We start from the raw sequence: 21,945 nt of genomic DNA on the forward strand, positions 1-21,945 counted from the left end.
ACAAAGAGCATTGCATCAAGAACAACAAGCATTGAGCGACAGCATCAACAACCTCGCCACCGACTTGCGACTCTCCGAGCAACGTACAAGAGACTACTTCTACAACAAGCTCGATGAACAAAAACAAGAGAACAATGCAAGAATGGACGAGATACGTGCCTTGTTGGTCAACCATTCTTCTACCACTTCGTCCTACTCAAGACGGAGCCGCTCGAGTCGACACTCCTATGATACCATCTCCGGCTCAAGTACACCGACATCAAACACTCTTCGACGAGCCGTGTGTCAAGACCATCAAGCAAACCGCAATCCTCTACATGGCAATCGCCACAAGAGCAACTTGACAAGCAAGAACATCGACATCACCAAAATGAAGCTACCTTTGCGCAAGCACAAGAATGGCAACGCTTACGCCAACAAGAGGAAGAGCGAGCACGTCAACACCAAGACGAGCAAGACGCCGAAGCTCTCCATCAACAACAACAACAACAACGGCGTGAAGCTCAAGCATTTGAGGTGCAACGTTCCCTCCACGACTCAAGTCGCGTCATCACTGACCGCAACGGTCAACGTTGCGACCAACAAGAAGCACTTTGGGAAAAATTTCAAGAAAGGAACTATCAAGCTCGAGTGCACCAACAAGTTCCACAAGCTCGAAAAGAACCTCAAGTTCACCAAGAGAAACAAGACAACGGGAATCCTCCACGCCAAGAGAAAGTTGAGGGAGACAATCCTCCACGTCAAGGATGTCATCACCCTCGACCCCAACACAATGAAGAGCAACGCTACGTCAAGCTCAAGTTCACCATGGCCAAGTTCACCGGAAGCAATGACCCCGAAGAGTACCTTTCATGGGCATTGAAGGTCGACAAGATCTTTCGTTTGCACAACTATGAGGAAGAGAAAAGATCGCCATGGCATCCCTTGAGTTCCAAGACTATGTCCTCATATGGTGGGAACAAGTCATCAAGCGACAAGAAGCAAGAGGTGAACCAACAATCACCACTTGGGATCAAATGAAGGATGTTATCAGAGCATGTTTTGTGCCAACATACTACAACCGCGACCTCTTCAAGAAACTCCAACTCCTCAAGCAAGGAACAATGAGCGTTGATGAGTACTACAAAGAAATGGAGATTGCCATGATAAGAGCCAATGTCACGGAAGATGATGAGCAAACTATGGCACATTTCTTGAATGGACTAAATCATCCTATCAAGAAGATTGCCGACTTCCAACCTTACTCCAACCTCATCGAGCTACTACATCAAGCCACCAAGGCGGAATGGCAAGTGCAAGATGACTTCAAGTACGCCAAGTACTCTTCCAAGAACTACGGCTTCTCCAACAACCAACCTTCAATGACTCGAACGTCCTCTACCTCAACCAAACCTTCTACAAGCAACGGAGACAAGTCAAATTACAAGAAAACTTCGACAACCTCAAGTTTTCCTCCTACTTCATGCAACTTCAAGCCAAGAGCTTCATCATCTACAACTCCACCGGATGAGACAATCAAGACAAGTTCCATCAAGTGTTTCACATGCGGCGGCCGAGGCCACAAGTCCTTCGAGTGTACCAATAAGCGCACCATGATCCTCAACGACGATGGTACATATGACTCCATGAGTGAAGGAGAAATGGAAGCCCTTGATAACATGGCTATGCACCGGCAACTGAATGAGGATGAAGATGATCAAATCTTTTGTGACAAAGATTCGAGCCCCGCTCTCGTTGTTTCCAAGGTCTTGACACTTCAACATCAAAAGACGAAGACCAAAGATGCCATATCTTCCACACTAAGGCCGGCATCAATGGAAGGTCCGTGAAGGTCATCATCGATGGAGGGAGTTGCCATAACTTGGCAAGTGAAGAACTATGCTCCAAGCTCCAATTGGTCAAGATGAAGCACCCACACCCCTACATTTCCAATGGCGAAGCGACTCCGGCACTATCCAAGTCGAGCATATGGTGTAAGTTTCCTTCAAGATAGGAGCATACGAAGACACTTTGGAGTGTGATGTCATTCCGATGTCCATTTTCCACCTCCTTCTTGGACGACCATGGCAATTTGACCGAGGCGTCATCCACAACGGGCGCACCAATCACTATAGCTTCAAGATGAAGGGAAAGGAGTACGTGCTACGACCTATATCTCCAAGCCAAGTGATCATCGACAAGCAAGCCAAACATCATGGAAAGAATAGTGAGAGAGCGAACCACCAAAAGGAGAGTGAGCGCCACAAGCCCAAATTGAGTTCCTCCACGATGAGCGACAAGTAAAACTTAGTCCTATTTGCCACCAAAAGTGAGATGAGAGAAGTGTGTGAGAACCAATCAAGTGTTATGCACTATGTCCTTTTGTGCAAGGACGAGGCACCAAAAACTAACAACTCTCCCAATCTACCTTTAGTGTTATCTTCTCTATTGCAGGAATTCCAAGATGTATTCCCTGATGAGCTACTCCGGGTCTACCTCCACTACGAGGCATCGAACACCACATCGACCTCATACCCGAGCACCTCTTCCTAACAAAGCACCTTACCGGTCAACCCTGAGGAAACCAAGGAGATCCAACGCAAGTACAACAACTCATCAACAACGGCCATGTGCGAGAAAGCCTGAGCCCATGTGTCATACTGGTAATCCTTGTTCCCAAGAAAGATGGTACTTATCGCAAGTGTTCCGATTGTAGACCTATCAATGCTATCACGGTCTGCTATAGATATCCTATTCCTCGCCTTGACGACATGCTAGATGAGCTTAGCGGAGCCACCATTTTCTCTAATATTGATATTAAAAGTGGCTACTACCAAATACGCATACAAGAAGGTGATGAATGGAAAACCGCATTTAAGACAAAATTTGGCTTATATGAATGGCTTGTTATGCCTACGGGCTTATCCGAAGCACCCGGTACTTTCATGAGAGTCATGCATTTTGTTCTTCGCACATACATTTGTGTATTTGTTGTGGTCTACTTTGACGATATTCTTGTATTTAGCAAATCTCCCAAAGACCATGTCACCCATCTTAGAACCGTGTTGCAAACCCTTAGGAAAGAGCACCTTTATGCTAATATGGACAAATGCCTTTTTGGTGTTGATAAGCTTGTTTTCTTTGGTTTCTCGTGTCTTCTAAGGGTGTTCATGTAGATGAATCTAAGAGCAATGCTATTAAAACTTGGCCCCAACCAACAAACTTGCAACAAGCGCGTAGTTTTCTTGGCTTAGCCGGATTTTATCATAGATTTGTGAAGGATTTTAGCACCATTGCTTTACCTTTGCATGCTTTGAGTAAGAAAAATCCTTTTGTTTGGGGACCATCTCAAAGATACCGCATTCAATGAGCTTAAGAATTTTCTTACACATGCTCCTTTCCTTGCATTACCCAACTTTGATAAGCCATTTGAGATACATTGCGATGCTAGCGGTTATGGCATAGGAGGTGTGTTAATGCAAGAGAAGCGCCCCATAGCTTACTTTAGCGAGAAACTTTCCAGATCCCAACTCAATTACCCCATATATGACAAAGATTTATATGCTTTAGTGAGAGTCTTGCATGTTTGGGAGCATTATCTCCGCCCTCATGAGTTCATTCTTCACACCGACCATGAAACACTTAAGTATCTTAAGGGCCAAACTAAGTTGAACAAGCGTCATGCTAAGTGGAGTGAATTCATTGAGTCATTTCCTTATGTCATCAAGTACATCAAAGGCAAAGAGAATGTTGTGGCGGATGCGCTTTCCCGTATATACATGCTTGTTACCCAACTTGAATTGAATGTCATTGGTTTTGAGCACATCAAAGACTTATATGCGCATGATCCTACTTCTGCTACTCCTTATGCCAAATGTTTGACGCATACGTCTTGGGAACACTATTACATCAACGATGATTATCTTATGAGAGCTAACAAACTATGTATCCCCGAGTCTTCTCTTCGTCTGTTACTTTTGCAAGAATATCATGGAGGAGGACTAATGGGGCACTTTGGACGTGACAAGACCTTTGCTACACTCTCAAAGAACTACTTTTGGCCCAAGATGTGCCGCGGTGTTTCACACTTCACCAACCGATGCTCTACATGTTGCAAAGCTAAGTCTAAAGCTCAATCCCACGGTCTCTATATGCCACTTCCTATTCCATATCACCCATGGGAAGATATTAGCATGGACTTTGTGCTTGGTTTGCCTAGAACTAGAAATGACAAAGATTCAGTGTTTGTTGTTGTGGACCGATTCTCTAAAGTGGCTCATTTCATTCCTTGCAACAAGATAGACGATGCTTCACATGTTGCAAATCTTTTTTGTAGGGAAATCTTGTGCCAACATGGAGTGACAAAGATGATTGTCTCAGACCGCGACGTCATGTTCTTGAGCTACTTTTGGAAGACCTTATGCGCCAAGCTCGGAATCAAGCTTTTGTTCTCTTCGGCATACCATCCTCAAACCAGCGCCAAATGGAAGTGACGAAACTGAACGCTCTCCACTCCACCACGCGTGTTGATCAAGAAGAACATCAAGGAATGAGAGGAGTGTCTACCCATCGCCGAGTACGCCTACAACCGTGCAAGACATTCGACTACCGGCAAGTCCCCTTTCGAGGTCGTCTACGGTTTCAACCCATTGTCCCCATTGGACATTCTTCCTCTACCACTACAAGAGCGCATCAACATGGACGCAAGTGCCCGAGTGAACTACCTCAAGAAGATGCATGAAGATACAAGGCACACCATCGAACACCAAGTACAATGACTCGCGACCAATCTCAACTTCAAAACAACCCATGATATTCAACATTGGAGATGTCGTGTGGCTACACCTTCGCAAGGACCGCTTCCCCAATGACCGCAAATCCAAGCTTCTACCTCGAGCCGACGAACCCTTCAAGGTGCTGGCATGCCACAACAACAACGCTTACAAGATCAACCTCTCGCGCGACAAGTACAATGTGAGTGACATTTTCAATGTAGAAGATCTCTCTCCCTACCATGGTGATGAAGAATTTGATCCGAGGTCGGATCTTTCCCAATGGGAGGGGGGAGATGATGCGGAGCATCCCAAGGTCATCCCCATGGACCTACCTACATCCCCCACGACAGCACTTGGACCAATGACAAGAGCTCGAGCAAAGGCTATCGAAGATAAGGTGAACTCGCTCCTCTCCGAACTACCACTTTATACATATGAGACATGGCTACTACCTCAAGCGGAGAACCTATGTGTGATCAGGTACTTGGAGGAAGCCACGGGACAACTACATCCAACGGACAAGACGGCGAGGACACCAAATACAAGGGACAAGAAGTAGGGCTTCCCGAAACTCCCAGCCACCGGACGACCGACGCCTCTCGGACGTCCGACGCCTGGAGGCTCCTACCGGCCATTCAAGTCCCAGCCTGCACACATTCTAGCGACTGGACGACCGACACCGACCAGACGTCCGACACCTCCTAGCGCCTGGACGGCCTAGCACCACCGGACGACCGACACCACCATCACCGAGCCAAAACATCGGAAGTATGGAACCTCCGGACGACCACGTCTCGGACATCCGACCCCAACCGGACGACCGACACAACTTGACTAGAGCCGAAACGTCGGACTTCCGACAAGTACCGGACGTCCGGACCCTTGCGAGCCATCAGACGATCGGTGATTGTCGGACGTCCGACGCCTGTGTGTTGACAGCGTGTTGGGCCGAGGCCCATGTACCCCTTCGTCCACTTAGACTATATATACTCCTCCTCCTCCTCCTTCTTTCTAGGGTTAGCAAAGGATTAGCCCATTTGAGAGATAGAGCTTTGCTCATCCACTTGGTTACTTCTCCATTGGAGTTCACGACCTCTTCGGAGAAGATCCCCCAAGCGGATTCAAGACCCCTCATGGGAAGACCCCCCTCAAGGCCTCCTCACGGAGAAGAACTTGCTACTTGTATCATCCCTTGTTGATCATGGATCATGTATTTCTTTGTGTTTCAAGGATCTAGCACATGTGCAATCGAATCTTGTTGGTTTGAGTGATTTCTCTCTTGTTTCCCTCGTGTTTTCCCTTCGCGTTCTTCGTGGGATCCACTCCAATCGTGAAACATCGAGCATCTAGGGTTCTACCCTACATCATAGATGCAGGGCTTTAGTAATGTTTTGAGAGAAGTAAATAACCAGGATTAACTAGTATATCAAAGAAATATACTAGCTATCGAGCCAACCATTTCATTTGCTCGAGACAGAACACAAACCCTAGATCTGAACACGGAGAGAGGAACAACTACAAACCGCATCCATGAATTTTACCTAATGGTGAAGATCTGAGAAACACAGTAAAATTCCGTGAAAATTACCGCGGATGAACTCAAACGGATAAAAAGAAGACCGAGTTCGTGCTACACATACCCTAGCTTGGTGATGTGCAACTACTACGGTGACGTGGAGTAGGAGATGACCGTGGCGGCGAGGAAGGACTCTGGCGACCAACTTCCGGCAGCTAAGCAGTGAGGTTGATCGGACATCACGCTCGAGGTGGATCGGTATGGTTGGGGTTCTGAGGAAAAGGAGGATGGCGAAGACGAAGTGTATTGGTGGACGGGGTGGCGCGGTATTTATATGCGAGAGGAAATAACCGCACCCGGTGAATATGATCAAACGACCACAGTCAGAGGACTTTGGCAATTCAATGACCCAGATTTGATGGCAGTTGTTGAATAGAATGTGGTGACCGTGATCAAAGATGTGGTCCTCACTTGGGCGGGAAACCCCAAATTTTTGACAGCTTTCGCCAAAAGAGATAAGGTTTGGGCCGAAACGAAATCATGGTCAAGGACACCAGATAAGTTTTCTCCAAATAAATTTGTGCATTTATAACGAAGCAGCATAGACAGGAAGAGATGGACGAGAATGAAACAAGGGGTCCTACACATTTCACTCAGACGAAAAACAACAACCGAATGGAAAGATATGAGTGAAATGCATTCAGATAGAAACACAAGCACACGCATGAAAGAAAGAAAAAGAGACAAAGAAAATGTGGTGGCGTGACCCACCGTACAAGAACTGTATGACCTCGAGCGTCGCACAAATAGTCATGGCAACCAGTTAGTCTAATTCTTCGTTAATGTATTCACTCTCAGAAAGCAAATTTCACTTTGTCAAAATTTTCAAACTCCTCAAGTGTTATGCGCCCTTTCCTTCTAAGATGTGGAAATGTTGGTACGGGCCGAGTGCATCTTACTGCACGTTCATGGAATCTAGGATATTTAGCTCACACCGTAACACATAGAATCTTTTCTCATCGAGAGGCTTGGTGAAGATATCAGCGAGATTTTCTTCGGTCTTGACATGACTGATCACAATATCCTCTCGACCAACATCATTGCGAAGGAAATGATGTCTGATCTCAATATGCTTGGTGCGAGAGTGTTGCACAGGATTGTGTGCAAAGTTTGATTTCACTCTCATTGGCGCACAATAAAGGAATCTTCTTGACCTTGACTCCATAATCCTTCAGAGTTTGCTTCATCCATAGAAACTGAGTGCAACATGCGCCACCCGCAATATATTTGGCCTCAGTCATAGATAATGACACATAGTTATGCTTCCTTGACAACCAGTAAACCAAAGATCTACCAAGGAAATGGCATGTCCCCGAGGTAGATTTCCTGTCAACCCAGTCACCTGCATAATCTGAGTCTGAATAACCAATGAGGTCAAATTGTGCTCCCTTAGCGTACCAAAAACCTAAGGTGGGGGTGTGAGCCAAATATACAGAATACGCTTGATCGCTTGGTGATGTGATTCCTTTGGTGCGGCTTGAAAACAGGCACACATACAAACACTCAACATAATGTCAGGTCTGGATGCACATAGGTAGAGCAAAGAACCAATCATTAAACAATAATACTTCTGATCATAATCATTATCGTACACATCAGCATCGAGCAAACCATCCATAGGCGTAGGAGTTTTGTAGCGCTTACGGTTGCAATCTTGCATCTTGAACTTCTTTAGACAGTCTCTGAGATATTTCTCCTGGTAGATAAAAATTTCATTCTTTTGTTGCCGAATTTGCAACCCGACAAAAAACTTAAGTTCACCCATCATTGATATCTCATATTTCTCGGACATCATTTGTACGAATCCTAAGCTGCAAGCATTGTTACTACAGCCGAAGATAATATCATCCACATAAATCACCATTAATAGCACGTGTGAAAGAGTGGAATAAGTGGATCCAGGCTTGAACCCTTTCACGAGTAGAAACTTCTTTAGAGTGTCGTACCAGGCTCGAGGAGCTTGCTTGAGCCCATATAGAGCCTTTTTTCAACTTGAAAACTTTGTTAGGGAACTGAGGATTTTCAAAGCTAGGTGGCTGTCTAACATAAACTTCCTCATCAATTTCACCATTGAGGAAGGCACTCTTCACATCCATCTGATATAGCAAGATGTCATTGAAACTTGCACATGCAAGAACAATGCGAATGGCCTCAAGATGGGCAACAGGAGCATAAGTTTCACCGAAATCTATACCTTCTACCTATATATACCCTTGAGCTTTATTTCTTACCACAATGCCATCTTCATCTTGCTTATTTTGGAAGATCCATTTGGTACTGATGATATTGTGCTTCTTAGGATTCTACTGATCGACTAGTTCCCACACATCATTAAGCTCGAATTGAACCAACTCTTGTTGTGTAGCATTCATCCAATCAGGATCATTCATGGCCTCTTCATACTTGGTAGGTTGTGCTAATGAGACAAAAGAGAAACTGCCACAATAGTTAGCCAAAAGAGTACGTGAACAAGTTGTTGGTCGATAACCTGGGTTCTCGAGATCTTTGAGAATTAATGTAGGATCAACTTGATTTCCGACTCGTGGATGATGATTTCCTTCAGAATGATAATTTCCATCGGTACCATCATCTGGATGCATTAGTATTGCCATTATCTTCATGATTTCCATTCTGCTCGGCATTAGTATCAAGATTGCCATTGGGTTTGGAGCAGCATTTTCTTCAGCAGTGGCTTGACGTGTTCTTCTTTGAACAGGTGGAGCATCATCATCGGAGGAGTCTGGTAAATTTTCTTCAATAGGCCAGACATCTCCAATTGCCATTTGCCGAATAGCTTCCGAGATTGGAGGTTCATCCATCACATTTGGCAGGTGCTCCTTTTGGGAGCCGTTAGATTCATCGAATCGCATATTTATTGTCTCCATAACTTTCCCATGATGAGAGTTACATACCCAATAAGTATGCGAGTTCGAGCCATAACCAAGAAGAAAACCTTCATGTGCTTAAGGTCCAAAGTTAGAATTATGATTCATGTCACGAATATAGCACGGTGCACCAAAAACACACAGATAAGAAACATTTGGTTTCTTGCCAGTGATAAGCTCATATGAAGTTTTCTTAAGGAACTTGTGAAGATAAACAAGATTCACAACATGGCAAGCAGTATTAATAGCATCAGCCCAAAAACGAATGGGAGTTTTGTACTCATTGAGCATAGTCCTTACCATTTGAATAAGAGTTCTATTCTTTCACTCAACAACTCCATTTTGTTGGGCAGTGTATGCAGCAAAGAACTCATGAGTGATACCATATTCATCGAGAAAGTCTTCGATATTGGTATTTTTGAACTCGGTGCCATTGTCACTCCTGACATGCTTAATTCGCACATCATATTCACTCTGAGCTTTCTTGGTGAATCTTTTGAAGATATCTTGATTGTAGGTCTTGTCTTCGAGAAAGAATACACAAGTGCAGCGACAGAAATCATCCACTATAACTAGACCATAATGGCTTCCACCGAAGCTGGCATAATTTTGAGGCCTAAATAAGTCCATATGAAGAATTTCAAGAGGTCTTGTTGTGGTCATGACTGTCTTGGAAGAATGATGTTTCCTGGCCAACTTTCCAGCCTCACATGCAGCACAGAGACGATCCTTATTGAAACTTCACATTATGAATGCCACAAAGATGATTCTTCTTCACAAGTGTCTGCAAGTTTCTCATACCTGCATGACCAAGTCTACGGTGCCACATCCATCCTTCGGTTGCTTTAGCAAGCAAACAAGTTTGGACTGAGGGACCCTCAGACAAATCCACAATATATAGATCACCTTTTCTATGTCCCTCAAAGATGAAGGAATTGTCAGTGGCCATAAAGACAATGCATTTGGTGATGGAAAATAGAACTAGCATTCCTAGATCACAAAGCTTGCCAACTGACATGAGATTGAATCCAAGAGACTGAACAAGTAAAACATTATCAATGTTCTTGTCATTAGAAATAGCAATTTTACCTAGCCCAGTTACCTTTCCTTTGTTGTTGTTGCCGAAAGTGATGTACTTCTGAGAAGAAGCAGTTAAGTTGGGTTTGACGAACAACGACTTGTCTCCGGTCATATGACTAGTGCATCAACTATCCACGATCCATTCAGTACACCCGGAGACATAGTCTTGCAAGAGAATTAAGGTTTCTTAACCACCAACATTTTTGCAGGTGGCTTCGAAACATATGAGCGAGCAGGATATGATTTCATTCCATAAATAAAAGAGTTGTTTCTCGCAGAAGTTTGAGCATAACCAAAGGAATAAGCATTAAAATTCTTTCTAGAAATATGAGCATAATGATTTGAAGATTTATGCATATATTCACTTTGTCGAGCCTTCTCGAGGATGTATCGAGCATTTTCTTCCTCCATGGTTAGTAACATAGTAACAGGTAATTCCTCGATAGTTTTATTTGGACCTAAATAGATTTCTATGGGGGACATTCCTACAGTAGAGTACAACATAGCGAGCAACAACCTCACCATGTTGGTTTTTGAACAATTTATAATTGTTCAGGGTCATCATAAGAGTGTTCAGGAATAGGGAAATCATATCCCGATAGTAAGCAATGTCGAGAGTTTCGCATTTTGCAGGAACCCACACAGTACAAGGATATTGATCGTGTTCCCAATATGAACCTTCCTGATTTAGTTTCCTTTCGAAACCCAAACCCTCTTTCTTGGGGTTTTTGTGAAGAACGGATTTCTTCAGAACATCGCACAAGGTTTAATGCCCTTTGAGACTTTTGAACATTCCTGTCTGAAGAAGATCCTTCAACCTAGCATTTTCATCAGACACGGAACCATTTTCCTCGACCGAGGGGTTAGCAGTCACAGAGGATTCAGCATTTGATTTAGTATTATTTCTTTTAAGGTACTTTAAGCAGGGTGGTATAAAAACTTCAATTTTCTCCTTGAGTTGTTGGGTGAGAAGAGAATTTTCCCTGATTAAATTGTCATGAGCCTCTTTCAGCGACTCGAGTTCATGTTTCCTTTTTAGGTAATCATAGGTCAATCTTTCATGGTCTGCTGAGAGAAAATCACGATGATTACTCAGTTCTTCCATTCGAGACGAAATACCGGAGTGCTCTTCAGTCAGAGACTGGTTTCTCTCCATCTCCTGAACCAATAACCCTTTAGATTTCCTATGAGTTTTCTCTATTTTCTCGAGAGAGATTTGTTGCTTCTTAGCAATTTTGATCATCTTAGCATGGTCGTCCTCATCAGAAGAAAATTGATTACTGGTGTGAACCTGTTGATGTTTGGAGGATACCTTTCCTTCGAGGCCTTAGCCATGAAGCAAAAAGCTGGTGACTAATCATCGCTCGAGTGATTCTTGAAGAAGTTTTTGGTTGGTGTTGTAGCACAAGCTACGCCGGCCATTCCCGAGTCCGAATCATCATCAGATTTGGCAACTTCTTTGGAGTCAGATGATTCTTCCTTGTCAGGATCCATCTCCTTGCTGATGTATGCCTTGGCCTTGCGAGAGGTGTTCTTGTGGTTGGACGAGGACTTGGAGGGATTCCGTGAAGAAGACCTTGATGAAGATTTCGAGGAGCTGTCCTTCTTCTTGAAGAACTTCTTCGGTTTCTTCTCATCATTTGAGTCGTAGTTCTAGCTCTTGCCTTTACCATGGTTGTTGTTTCCCAAATCAAATCTTCCACTGGCTCGTATCTCAGCTTCCCAGAGAGGACAGTCCGAGATGAAATGTCCTAGTTTCTTGCACTTGAAACAGGTGTACTTTCCTATGGGTTTTGGCGAGGATTTTGACTTGCTAGAAGAGTTTGATCCTTTTACCTAAAACTGGTATTTCTTACAAAAGCGCTGGAATCTTTTAGTGATCAGTGCAAGGTCTTTGCTGATTCTTTGAGGGTCATCGGAATCTTCTTCCATGTTGTCTTTTGAGGAAGAATTGGCTATAGCTTCGAGAGCATGATTCTTTCGTTGACTGGAGCCATAAAGATCTTTTTTTTCTCCTTCCTGTTTCTCATGGTGTTTAGCCTTTCCATGATATCAGCAAAGTCAAGAGTCTTGAAATCACCTAATTCATAAATCATTATAACAAGGGTATCGAAGGAACAGTCAAGAGATCAAAGCAACTTCTTCACTACTTCACGATCAGTGATATCTTTGGTGCCGAGACCTTGTAGTTCATTTGCATTGTCACTGAGGCAATCAAAAGTTTGTTGACAGCTTTCATTGCCAATTCTCTTAAAGTGGTTGAATTTTGCTCGAAGAGTGTTGATGCGAGCTTCTTTCTGACTTGAAACACCTTCATTGATCTTCTCAAGAATGTCCCTTAATTCCTTCACGGTTTCACATGGACGATACCGACAGAACTGAGCGCACGAGAGATGACCACCAATTTCATCTTTGGCTTGAGCATCCATCTCAATAAGTTTCTTCTTGAGGTCAGTTGGGACTTGAGGCATTTCCACCATGAAACCATTCTACACCGCATTCCACATGTCATAGTCAATTGCTCAGAGACGGGTCTTCATCTTCTCCTTCCAGAGTAGATAGTCCGTCTGTCGGTGCAACAAACTCTGGGTCCGTTGCCCAGACTGTGCACACGCACAAGAGCAAGATCACAACACCAAGATCAGATTGGAGCACAAGGGATCAGTTCTTCGAAGGACCAATGTGCAGATCAAGAGGACCAAGACTATCCAGGGAAGCAAGATATCGCTAAGGGAAAAGCCTCCATTGCCGGGCAGGCGAGCCTGGCTAAGATGGGGTTACCCCCGGAAGCAAGCTTTCGGATCTCCCCAGCAGGCCTGCCGGGGCTTACGGAGGCAAACCACTCCACCCCTCCACCTGACGAGCAACGCAAGTCATCAATCAGTGCGGTGTCAAGCCGCAAAGTGACTAAGTGGCTGCTATTTGCCACATTGACTACAAAAAACACTTCCATGATGATACGTGTTTGTCACAGTAGGTCACGTTTTTTGTCATGCATGTACATCCATGATGATTTATGACGCAATCAAGATAGTCATACTTGTGCTGTCATAGAAGCGTTCCATGACATTACCAAAATTATCATCACAGAAGTGTCCACTTCCGACGATAAATGGCGCGTCATGGAAGTGCTTTCGTCAAGGGTAACCGACACGTGGCATCCACCGTAAGGGGTCACCGTTAAGCTATCGGGTTCGGTTTTGAATCCGATAACCCGTTAACAGCCCGGACCAATGGGGATTTTCCACGTGTAAAATTCTCATTGGCCGGAGGAAACACGTGTTGGCTCACCGTTGGGACAGATGTCATCCACTCATTGGACAGGAGGCGCCTATGATACATCGACATGTGGCACGGCCCAACAGAGGCCCATTCCGGTGAAAAGGCCGGCCCGTGTGACTTGGTCAAAAGCTAGCGGGCCAGCCCACAGAAAGCCTGTTAACGGCCTGTTCGTATATAGCCCATTTACGGCCCGCTAACTCGCGGCCCATTACGACCTATCCAAATTAAGCCCAGTAGCTTCATCTGGGTTGTCCAATATGATTCCAGCCTGTTGTAACTTCCGGCCCACGTATGGCCCATGACGTCTTTCGGCCCATATGAGGCTCTTTGTAACTCTTGGCCCATTAACGGCCCGTGGTGAAACTGGCCCGTAATGAACAGTGTACCGCTTTATACCCATTAACAGCCCATTATAACATTGGGCCGTTTCCAACCTGTGTTATCTTTCGGCCTTCTCAGGGCCCATTTATTCTTGGGCTCATTTCCAGCATTCGATTACTTATAGCCCGTTACTGGCCTTCTCTACTTGTGGGCCAAATTCAGCCCATGGTTACAGTCGGCCCGTTTGTGGCCCGTTAATCCATTGGGCCGTTTTCATAGCGTCATCAAATACGGCCGATTAACAACGGCCCGTTATGGTCGGCCCATGAACAGACGATTCCAACTCTAGCCCATTTACGACCCATAATGCGGTCTGTTATTTGCCCATGTTTGGCCAATCGATCATACGGCTCGTAGAAGGCCCATTGATGCTACGGCTCGTAGAAGGCCCATTGTTTCTACGGCCCGTAGAAGGTCTGTTGTTTCTACGGCCCGTAGGAGGCCCAGGGTCACTACAGTAAATATGTAGCCCATGGTTATTGTGGCCTAGTTTAAAAATAGGTTATTGCGGCCACTAGCAAACCACGGAAAAAGAACTGCACTGACTACAAGCAAACAAATAAACAAGACAACAAGGAAATAAATAAGAAAGCAACTTACGCCGCAGCAAAACAAGTCCAGAACTGAAACCACTTCAGAAGAGCTCAAGAAACAATATCCGGGGTACCCATAATGCTGGCAAGATTCTTAGCAAGCTTATTAATTTTCTCTTGTTTGGCGCTTAAATCCTCGAGCGCTTGCTGTTGCACCAGAAAGTATGCACCTGAATTTTGCAGGGACTTCCTCGGTCCTTCGGCTTCTGGCCGCGGCACAGCTGACTGATGCCTTTCAGCTTGTAGCTGAGACTGAAGAAGCCAAAGTGATTCAGGCAGTGAGTTCAAAGAGCTTGTGCCAGTGGTACTAGCTAGTAACTCGAACACTAAATCAACGCAGGACTGTGGGGTTGTCTCACTGTCTACAAGATCTTTTTATCACCTTTCTTGGAGATCAACAGGGTTGTCTCACTATCTTGAACCTTATCTGCATTACTTTCTCTACCATTGCATAGTGGGGTGCTCTTCTCCAATATTCTGTTCGCATTCTACAAGAGAAACAAGCAGACACATCACCGGTTTAGCATGTAGTATACGAAACTCATTTTGGTAAACCGGTTCAGTAGTAAGGTGGACAGGATAACAGCATGAAACAAACATATATCTATGTACTATGGTCACTGTATTGTCCATATCATTCTAGTTTATGTTGCCAAATCAAGATAGAGACATAGTTCAAATCATATATTTTTAAGACACATCAGCATAGACAGGATATAAGTGTGAGAAACTACACAGCATGGGCAACACTTGTAATCTGCATCACATGAGAACATAACTGTTTATACAACTGAAACTAAAATCAATATAGAGCAAGAAGTTAGAGCAACAATCCAATTAAAGAAATAGGTTTAAAACATACATGTTGCACCATTGAAGTTTCAATTGGATCCTTCAAATTCGAAAGTAGTTGGTATGAGTAAATACAGTGATGCAACAGCAAATGATTATGGACCATAGCTACATAATCTGACCTCAGAACAGTTGCTCTTCTGCTTTAAACGTGGAGTTTGGGTTTGCTGTGGTGGTCTTCGTGCTTTGGGCACTGCAGTTGCTTTACAAACTGCTTGTGTGGGGGGTACTCTGTGGTGGACATGGTGTTGTGTCAACTAGAAGTGGGTTACTATCCGCTGGGGTTGGGGTTAGATGGGTTGTAGCTGGTTCTCTATCCAATGGTGTAAGTGTGCAATCTGGAAGAGTCTTGATTATGTGTGGTGGGGCTAGTTCGTGGGCCAGTAAAACCATGGTTCTATCTGCATCGACGGGTAGCACCTTCTTTTGTGAAGAACGGGTTTTTGCTCCCTTAGATACTGCCATCGCCCCCTCCAATTCAAATGGCTGATAAACAGGAAAAGAAATTGAACATATAGACATTGTATGATAGACAGATGTGGTAATTCACATATATGTTGTCTAACCAAACAAGACAGCATGACACAATTTCACATATATGATGCCTAACTAAACATGATAGCATGACACAGTTTCAGTTATATGATGGATAACTTAACAAGATATAATGGCATAATTCAACATATGATGAGTATCTAAACAGGATGACATGACAAAACTATATGATGTCTTTCTAAAATAGGTCGGGATGAAATAATTCACATACATGTTGTCTAAGTATACACGATGGCATGATATAATTGACATAATTGATCCATATACTAAGCAGCTGGCACTCGCATGTATGATCTCTAAACTAAGCAGATGGAATTCAATATTGTGCATATGATGTCTAAACTAAAGAATGCAAGACACCATATGCATGATATGAGAAACATAAACATTGCAACTTAGAGCATACACCTCATGTGGGATATAGGACTTGTCATCTGTCTCTGAATCCTCCTTTGAGGAGCTACCTATAACCAGCGAGATATATGCTTCAACAGGTGTTGCCTGCCCTGAAGACCTTGTTTTCACTCCTGATTTTTCCATAACCGGCTCAAATGGCTGATACACATGAAGAGTAGTTCAATATACACAGTCAACAAATGGAATACGTAATGGAAAAAAAGATGGCATGAGATAATTCACATATATGATGCCTGGCTACATGGCAGTGCATAATCCACATATATGATAACTGGTTGAAAAACATGGCATTGCATAATTCACATAAGCAAACACGAGGCATTCACACAAAGCATGTCTAATCTAAGCAGATGGCATGGCAATGCAAGACACCTTATGCATGATATGAGCAATATAACCTTGCCAAGTTAGAGCATGCACCTCGGGGGGGGGGGGGAATATGACTGGTCATCTATCTCTGAATCCTCCTCTGAGGAGCTATCTGTAACCAGCAAGAAATATGCATCGACAGGTAGCACTAACTACTCAGAAGACCTTGTATTCACTCCAGATTTTCCTACGACCGACTCAAATGGCTGATGCACAGGAAGAGTATATGAATGTATAAACATTGTTGACAAATGGAATACATTATGAAAAAAATATGGCACGGTACAATTCACATGTATGACGACTGGCTAAACAGGATGGCATTGCATGATTCACGTATATGATGCCTCGCTAAAGAAGATGGCATTGCATAATTCCCATATACTCCCTCCGTTCCTAAATATTTGTCTTTTTAGAGATTTCAAATGGACTACCACATATGGATGTTATATAGACATATTTTAGAGTGTAGATTCACTCATTTTGCTCCGTATGTAGTCACTTGTTGAAATCTCTAAAAAGACAAATATTTAGGAACGGTGGGAGTATGATATAGAAACCCAACAGGTGGCATTCACACAAAGCAAATCTAAACTAAGCTGATGACATGTAAGATGTAAAATGTAAGCAATGCGAGGCGCCATATGCATGATATGACCAACATCGGCATGCTAGGTTAGAGCAAACACCTCAGGGGGTAAAAAGGAGTGGTCGCCTCCCTCTGAATCCCCCTCTGAACAGTTATCTTCCTCTGGAATACAATCTAGAATAGCGGGGAGGGGCCACTTCGCCCACCATGGAGCGGCGTCTGCATGACATTATATTCCCACGCAATGGTATTCTCTTTTTCTCTACATGCCAGTACGATTGTGTACAATAACTGACATGCATAATAAAAAACATAGTTAGATTATGTAAGGCCTAAGGGGTGCATGCAGAAATCAAGACTGATGGTAGCAAACGAGTGGATAGATCAAAAACTAATGATAGCAGGTAGATTATAGCTTCAGCTTAAAAAGATAGACAATGGATCATCTACTGTTTGTTTCCCACACAACATGAACCACATAGAAGACCCCAAATGAACCATATAGTAGATAGATACTATTCATTGCTGCCTCGATATGTGCCCCACGGGCAATTTAAAACTCAAGTTTGAGTGATAAAGTAGCAGGTAATAATTATCGATGTATAATGTAAGCAGACATGAAAGAGTGCGACCTCTCCTCTGGAACTGTGTTGTCCTCAAGTTCATCTGCTCAGTCGATGATGGTAATGCAGATGGCGTGGCTGCCGGCAATGCGGAAGATGATCTGAGGCGGCGAAAGAAAGTCTACAGGGTGAATCTCTGCTGCAGTGAACGCTTCCGTCGATGGTGCACCTCAGGTGGGGTGGATGAGGGCACGGCAGGAGCAGGACATAACACATAGAGTTATCTTTGACGCCTATCTAAAAATGAAGTAAATCTTTAAGGGCTCCTTAGAATTGGAGGATTCTATAAATGTAGGGACAGGAAAAATACAGGAATAGGATACGAATGCACGTGCAAAACAGAGCATTTGGAAACACATGATTTTTGTCAACCTGGGTGTTTGGTTCACATGAATTGGAAGAACACATGAATGGAGAAACAGGGTCAAATTAAAGTCAAACCACGTGAAAATGAAAAAATAAGAATCTTATTATGCCAGTAATGCAATTAGTCCTGTTCTTCATGCATATTAATTTGGAAAGGACGTCCAAGTGGATATTAAAATTCCTACGATTTTTCTTTGAAAGAGACACCAAAGGAAAAAAAATCCTCCAGCTTTGCTTTGCTCCACTCCTTCTAACCAAATGCACGAATAGTAGTACCATAGTAGTTCCATAACAAAGGATCCCTGAGGGATCGACATGAATGCAGAGTAACAAAGTGATGCGACGAGTGTACAACCTCTTTGGCATAGCCTTGTCGACCTCAGCATCATTGGGTTGGACGTGGAGGATGGTGAAGCTGGTGTGATTGTCGAAGGTGGGGAAGAAGATTTGAGGCCTCTGGAAACGGCGCTGAGGGTACTTCTCCACTATGATGGACGGTTCTGTCGTTGGAGCAGCTCCATTGAGGTGTACGGCGGTGAGGCTGAAGCAGGACAAGACAGACAACGTTAATCTGAAGTGGGACTCTAATATCATCTGCAATAAATGATGTAAAATACATCACCAAAAAGTGCTAGATGTAAAATGCATCAGCCGCGCCACGGCCGCTCCGACAGATGCTGTAAATACTATTCACTCTGAACTTAACTGAAGAAACTGAACTTTACAGTCGAAACTGAATTTTACTATCAAAACTGATTGAACTAGTAGCAGAGCATTGCAATAGATGTTTAGGGCGTTCGAGCACTAGTAGCAGAGAAGCAGTGATCTAAATCAGCAGCCGCTCGAGCAGGGAACACACTAGCAGAGAGCAAGTCGTGCAGCAGCACCGCGAGCGAGTGCTAAAGCAGAAACTCCTGTAGCTGTCGGAGGTCATGCAACAGCAGCAGCAGCGCGAGCGAGAGCAAGAGCAGAGCAGCAGCATGAACCGGAGCAAGAGTGGAGCAGCTGCGTGACTGATAGCAATAGAAGAGCAGAGGAGCAGCACGACCGAAAGCAAGAGCAATGTAGCAGCGCGACCGACAGCAAGAACAGAGCCGCAGCGCGAGCGAGAGCCGGAGTATCTGCAGCTAGTGCCGGTGTGGAAGTCACCGCCGAGGAAGCAACGACATGGGGGAGACACGTCGTGGATGAAGTGGCTAGTGACGGCGCCGTCGATGGAGACCCGCCATGGCTGCTCGGTATCGATCACCGGCAGCCCCGTGAGATCGAATAAAAGATAAAATGTAGCATTGAGAGCAGAACCTCCTTGGTGGCGCCGAGTAGGCCTCGGCTTCATTGGAGGAATTGGTGAGAGTGTTGCGGTTCCGGTGGGGCAGGTCAAGATGGCGCTATGGGGATGGAGGTGGCGCGATAGATGAGGCGAACGTCGGGGCAACTCCTTGGAGGTGAAGGATGGGGCGGCTGATCCGGCAGGACGACGAGATCTATGACGGATCTTCATCCGGTGCGGTGGATGAGGGACGACAAGCTGTTGCAGTGGACGACATCGTCGGGGAAGTGTCTCCGGCTGGGGGGCGATCAGGAGGCGGACGAAGGAGCTTGGGGTTTCGCGGGTTTTGGTGCCCCCGGTGTAAGAATGGGGGAGGGCGAAGGGGAAGGTAGGGGGACCCATGGCTTAAGGGACGCGCTTGTCCGAAATGTAGGGTAAGTTATGAACGTACCCCCACCGGTTTTGACCACGCGACGTTGAGGAGGGATTTCCGGCTGAGGGGTAGAAGGGGGATTTCGCATGTCTGGGCTGCGGGACCGATTTCGGATGAGGAGGGAGTTTTTGCGCGCGTCAAAATTTTGGGATAACAAGGCGCGGGGCGGGTTGAAGAGGCGGGAGTTTCATAGCAGAAGAGACAAAAGGAGCTTGAAATTTCAGGATAACAAGGCGCGGATTTCATGTTCGGCAGAACAAACTTAACGTGTACAAAAAAACAATTCATATCATACAAGACACAAGAGAGTCATGTCCCCTTTTACTATATTGCTATAAATGCCACTGAAAAAATTACAAGAAAAATGTAAAGAAATCGGGAGAACAAGATTACCCTGTACAGTACCAAATAAATTCGCACTTCCCTCAACAACAACAAAAAACAAATCAATTCCCACCACAAGAAAGTGTCATGTCACTTTTTATATGATTAAAAATGCCAGGATCTCGAATCTCAATTTTTGAATCCACGTTATGTTGAATTCTAATATATCGTTAGGTGACCTTGCGGTTTATAATGGATGTAGTCCTACATTTTGATCTTCCATCTTATATGAACATTTTACTCCACCCTATGAACATATATATTGTCGTCTACCATATGGACTAAATTTGAATCAATTTTCCTTATTTGAATATGATTATTGTCAAGTTATACCATCATTTAAATATTATGTTGATAACAGAAAACATGCATATAGAAGTAATCATATTTCACTATGAACTACATGTACCATACGATCTCCAATTCAAATATTTTATTCATTTTATGTTGAATTCAAATCACAGTACGTTGGTCTAGTTAGCGAGATGTTCGGGATAATCTAAACCCTATTTTCATATGTATAATTTTTGGCCGAATTGGGACAAGTTTTGGTATAAGCTTCTTGCAAACCGGAGATTCTCTCAACAAGCCTCATGGTTCCGAGAGGGAACGTGTCACCTTTGTGTGCGAAACGATATATGTTGCCTCCCCCCTGATTTTCTTTACAGAGGCAACATAGAACTATATGAGTGCCCTGTTAAATTTTGGAATTATTCCGGGTTCGTTTGGCCTTTTTTATACACTAGCAAAACATGCCCGTGCGTTGCAACGGGAGGAAAAGAAATCATCTTTCATACACACATCCTACAGCATCAGCAAACAATATTCTTAAAAAAGTCTTTATTGACACAATTTCAAACAATATCAAAATCAACTTTCAGCAACTGGTTTACAAAAAGCTCGTATCAACAGTTTAATGTGCATCATCGTATAGGGGTTGGTAGTGCACTGTGCAAAACAGAGAAGATGATTATGTACCTGTTTTAACCGTTAGGATATGGTAGTTGATAGGAATCAACATCCCCTATAGTGTCAATAATAGATTATGTGAGAGCATCAAACTATCATATCTACTAATTTTGAATAGGGTAGAAAACATATATAATAGACATTTGTTAAATGCCCCACATAGAGAAGATATTAATTAAGTTTACATTTTGTTAAATTTTGGAATTATTTCGGGTTCGTTCGGCCTTTTTTATACATTAATTGATTTTCTGGACATTAGTGTGCATAATTCAAATTTGAACTGCAAGCACATGCTCTGATGCACCAAAGTTGGTTGAAAAATCACATGCGTGTCCTTGGGTGAATTTCTAGGTCCCATGCAAGAAATGGGAATGAAATTCAAACATCTAGGCGTCGTGACTCGGCCGAGAACATTGAGAAACTTGGTTTTTAAATTCTTGTAAATCCAGAACTCGCCTGGAAATCATGACACTTGGCATGGTGTCATGTCATGGCACTAACATGCTGTGGTAAAAAACTTGGCCGAGTTGGAACAAGTTTTGGTATAAGCTTCTTGCAAACCGGAGC

This window comes from Triticum aestivum, chromosome 7D (genome assembly GCF_018294505.1).
Source record: "Triticum aestivum cultivar Chinese Spring chromosome 7D, IWGSC CS RefSeq v2.1, whole genome shotgun sequence".
In the NCBI taxonomy this organism is placed as follows: Eukaryota; Viridiplantae; Streptophyta; class Magnoliopsida; order Poales; family Poaceae; genus Triticum; species Triticum aestivum.